Source organism: Portunus trituberculatus, chromosome 23 (genome assembly GCF_017591435.1).
Source record: "Portunus trituberculatus isolate SZX2019 chromosome 23, ASM1759143v1, whole genome shotgun sequence".
Lineage (NCBI taxonomy): Eukaryota > Metazoa > Arthropoda > Malacostraca > Decapoda > Portunidae > Portunus > Portunus trituberculatus.
The window spans coordinates 12,370,820-12,375,819 of record NC_059277.1 but is presented as its reverse complement, the minus strand read 5'-3'; the positions used below and the strand labels follow the sequence as shown (position 1 = coordinate 12,375,819).

General features: G+C 40.0%; 1 protein-coding gene and 2 pseudogenes across 2 annotated transcripts in view; 2 read left to right on the top strand and 1 right to left on the bottom strand.

Moving 5' to 3' along the window:
- LOC123507810 (innexin inx2-like) overlaps positions 1 to 5,000 on the top strand; it is a 79,016-nt gene that overhangs the window by 27,600 nt on the left and 46,416 nt on the right. The gene's annotated exons all lie outside the window — the stretch shown is intronic.
- Positions 1 to 5,000, bottom strand: part of LOC123507720 — a 70,260-nt pseudogene that overhangs the window by 30,029 nt on the left and 35,231 nt on the right.
- The window catches only part of LOC123507809, a 2,712-nt pseudogene continuing 1,228 nt past the window's right edge, over positions 3,517 to 5,000 (top strand).

The following is a 5,000-nucleotide window of genomic DNA, read 5'->3' as shown; positions in this document are numbered from 1 at the left end:
GGTGTTGTGAAGTGGTGGTGTTGTGTTGTGGTAGGCAGGAATGGTTGGTAGTTCCGTGGTGTGGTGTTGTGGTGTAGTGGTGGTGTTGTGGTGGTGTGTGGTAGGCACGAAGGATTGGTACTTTCGTGGTGTGGTGGTAGTGGTGTTGTGGTGGGTAGGTGGGATTGGTTAGTACTTTTGTGGTGTGGTATGGTGTGGTGTAGTGTGGTGTGGTGGTGATAAGAAGAGCTATAGAATTTACGAGGTGGTGTGGAAAAATTGTTGTTCTTCCTTCCTTTCTTTCTATCTATCTATCTATCTATCTATCTATCTATGAATCTATCTATCAATCTATCTATTTTTCTGTCTTTCTATCTATCTTTCTGTCTTTTAATCTATTTTTTTTCTGTCCATCTGCCTATCTATCTATCTATCTATCTATCAATCTATCTATTTTTCTGGTCTTTCTATCTATCTTTCTGTCATTTAATCTATCTATCTTTCTTTTTTTCTGTCCATCTGCCTATCTATCTATCTATCCATCTATCCATCTATCTATCTATCAATCTATCTATTTTTCTGGTCTTTCTATCTATCTTTCTGTCATTTAATCTATCTATCTTTCTTTTTTTCTGTCCATCTGCCTATCTATCTATCTATCCATCTATCTATCTGTCTATCTATCTATCTATCTATCTATTTCTAAGTATGTGTTGTGAGTGAAGGGAAACAGATAAGTCTCCCCTTTGAAGACAGACACACAAAATAAACCAAATAAATCAAGAGAAATGCAGAGAAATGTTGTCCCTTCATTGTAAAACTAGTACATAAATAAATAAATAAATAAATAATGAAAGAAAGAAATAAAGAACCAAAAAATTAAATATGCAAATCGTATTGTCACGATTCTACGGATTTTTCTTCTTATTTTGTCTTCTTCTTCTTCTTCTCCTTCTCCTTCTCCTTCTCCTTCTTCTCCTTTTCCTCCTCCTCTTGTTCTCGTGTTTAAGCTTCAGTATTCATAAATAATGTCGCGATTACTGATTTTTCTTCTTCTTCTTCTACTTCTATCTCTTCTTTTCCTCCTTCTTCTACTTCTATTTCTTCTTCTTCTTCTCCTCCTCCTCCATCTTCTACTTCTTCTTCTTCTACTACTTCTTATCCTCCTCCTCCTCCTCCTCCTACGGTTTCAAGGTAATAGGAAAGCGATTTAAAACAAACGAAGCCAAACATTCTTTCTTTAATCGCATTATCAATATTTGGAACGGTTTGCCATCGAACGTAGTTGATTCAGGTACTATTGAGACATTCAAAATTCGTCTTGACAAATATTTCGAAACTAATCCCCGGTTGTCACTGTTTATCTCCGAGTAATTTGCGCCATAAAGAAATATGCCTCAGATCGTGAATTGCGGGGTGTTTCGCGAATACACTTACCCTCCTTACATGACACAGACAGCCCCGAGTTAACGGTCACTACTACTACTACTCTCTCTCGACCTGTGACGGGCTGTGGAAAGTCAGGAGCCCTGACAGTAGTGATCATCATCGGGAATTAAAGTACCAGGGGTCACTGCTGCAGGGGGTAACCATGTAGTGTGCGGCGCCCCTTAGTGGGAAGTACACTTTTACAGTGGACTGAACGGAGCTGGGGCCTGATTGACTGCTGCCTCCTTGAAAGCGCCAGGCAAGGCTGCCGCACCACCTCTTGACCTCTACACTGTGTCCACATTTACATTACACTATACTATACTTACACTCACAGATAACCCTGAGTTAACGGTCACTACTCCCACTTTCGACCTGTGACGGGTTGTGTTTGTCTAGGGCCCTGTTAATTTTTATCACCATCAGGACAACCAGGGATCAATGTTGCAGGGGAAATCAGTGTACGGCGTCCCTCAAGGGAAAGTACGCTTACTCAGTGGAGTGAACGGAGCTGGGGCCTGATTGACTGCTGCCTTCCTTGAAAGCGCCAGGCAAGGCTGCCGCACCACCCTCCGACATCCACACTGTGACTCCACCCACACGCACATTCACCACACTACATAACCGTCAAGCACCTACATAGTCCCCACAAACAAGAGTAGACGTAGATTACAACTTCTTTCTCTATCCTCTAAAATTCCATTTGGTTTTCAATACCACATGGTGCCTTTCCTTTTCCGGCCAGCTTCGGCTGGTGGGATGGGTGGGTGGGGAGGAGCCTTCTGCTTTCCTGTCCTGTCTCTAACACTATGTAGTTAGTATAGAATAGTTAACCAAGCAGCCTAGTAAGGACCCCAGGGTCTGTTGTTGCTTGGTCTTTCCTTTGTATTCCTTTGTATTCCTCCTCCTCCTCCTCCTCCTCCTCCTCTTCCTGTATTTAAGCTTCAGCGTTCACTGATGCAATATTTTAACTGAGCACAGCATCACCACGAGGAAACACAGAGAGAGAACAAGAGGCGACCACCGGGATTAACACACAGAGGAGGATAGCAGTGACAATAGAAAGCCGATTAGATCCACTCAGACGAGAGAGAGAGAGAGAGAGAGAGAGAGAGAGAGAGAGAGAGAGAGAGAGAGAGAGAGAGAGAGAGAGAGAGAGAGAGAGAGAGAGAGAGAGAAGGAGGGAGGGAGGAGGAGGAGGAAGGAAGGAAGGAAGGAAGGAAGGAAGGAAGGAAGGAGAGGAAGGAAGGAAGGAAGGAAGGAAGGAAGGAAAGAAGGAAGATAGAAAAAAAGCAATGAAAGGGAAAATGTGAGAGAAAGAAGGAATGAAAGAAAAAGATAAAGAAAGAATAAGAGAAAGAAATGAAGGAAGGAAGGAAGGGAGGAAGGAAGAATGAAAGATATAAAGAAAATAATGAAAGGAAAACATAAGTAGGAAGAAACGATGAAAAAAAGAAAGAAAACAAAAGAAAAGGAAGGAAAATAAAAGAAACTGAAAGAAATGAAAGAAAAAATGAATAAATGGATGAATTACGAAAAAATAAAATAAAATAAAGCGAAGAAAAACAAAACAAATGAATCATGAAATTTTTTGGAGCTCTTTTTATGAATTAGCTAAAAAAAAATCCATCTAATTTTTATTCATCAAGAAAGTCATGTCAACAACAACAACAACAACAACAACAACCAAACTGTGCCAACAAAACAACAACGACAACAACAACAACAGGAACAACAACAACAACAACAATAACAACAACAAGAACAGCAACAACAACAACAAAAGCTGAATTTTCTTCTTCATATACTTGTTCATTCATTTTTTTTCTTCTTCTTCTTGTTTTTCCTTTTTCTTCTTCATCTTCTTTTTCTTCTCCTATCTAGACACCCTTGACTTTTTTTTCTCTTTTCTTTTTTCTTTCTCTCTTTTCTCTTTCTTTTTTGTCTTTTATTTTTCTTGTTCTTTAAACTTTTCCTCTTCCTCCTTTTCATCTGACTCTTTTTTCGATTTTTCTGTCTCCTCTTCTTTCCTCTCGTCCATCTTCTTCTTCCTCCTCCTTTTCATCTGACTTCTTCACTTCCTCCTCTTCTTCCTTCTAGTCCAGTGGTTCCCAAACTGGGGGCCATGGCCCCCTGGGGGGCCATATAGCAGAATGTAGGGGGCCATAATCTGAGGCTATGCATAAATAAAACCAAAGGAGTTTAGCGGGTAGGTAGCCAGTGGAGGGAACTTACAGGTTCAGTACAGGTTTGTGCAATGCCTTGCTGCCAGACACATGGGTAATACGTCCCTTTTTTTCTTTTTATCTGATTCTGTGTTCTTGACATAAAACAAGACATGGGGATGTATTAGGGAAGCAAGATAATTTTAACTCAACATAATTCTAATCTAAGGCTTCCTAAGCTGTGTATTCTGTATGATAACCTGGTCTTGAATCTTACGTATCAGCAAGGATGTTCATATTATTCAGTTAACCAGACATTCACAGTTACAACATTGATCACCGTGTGTGCCTCCCCATATAATCAGTTTCCTCCCACCTGTGAATACTTCAGTATTATATGAACTTAAGCCAACATCAATACCACTTTAATGGTAAGTAAGCCCTGCATCATGAAGTATATTAAGAAGGTAAATAATATCTGCTGTATTTATGCACATTCTATAACTTTTTTGTAACGTTAAATCTAACTTCCTTTCTACCTCATATTTATCATTTTATTATTCTAATCATGGGTGATGACATATGTTTGCGGTGTTAGAAATAGCAGTTTTTTGTTTGTGCATTGCAGGTACAGTGATGGCTTCTAATAAGAAACGCAACTATGATGACAACTACCTGGATTTTGGATTTACAAGCATCACTGATAAAGGTGTAGTGAAGCCTCAGTGTGTGATTTGTCACAAAATACTCACAGCTGAATCACTAAGGCCCAGTAAGCTTAGATTACATCTGGAAACCAAGCATCCTCAACATGTTGGCAAAGATCGTTCCTTCTTTAGTCGACAAGAATTGAACATGAAGAGACAGCGACTTGATGCCAGTGGTTCCTTTCATCAACAAAATGCTGCCGTAGTGGAGGCATCATTTCTTGTAGCCCTTGAAATAGCAAAGAAAAAGAAGCCTCACACAATTGGGGAGGAATTAATTTTGCCATGTGCCAAAACAATGGTAAAGCTTGTTTTGGGTGAGAAAAGTGCTGAAAAGCTGAATGCTATTTCACTCTCAAATAATACAGTGCAACGCCGAATCTCCCAAATATCTGATGACATCAGAGAGCAGGTGATACAGGAAATCAAAAGAGCTGGATTATTCAGTATTCAACTCGATGAGTCCACTGACGTCCAGTCCTGCTCACAACTCCTGGCTTTTGTAAGGTATGTTCATGATGAGGATCTGAAGGAGGAATTCTTGTTTTGTGAGCCTCTTGAACAATCTACAAAAGGTGAAGATGTAATGCAGAAACTTACAGAATTCTTTGAATCTGAAGGTCTTGACTGGGGCAATCTTTGTGGGATATGCACAGACGGGGCTCCAGCCATGTTGGGTTCTCAGTCAGGTTTTGTTACAAGAGTTATACAAAAAGCACCA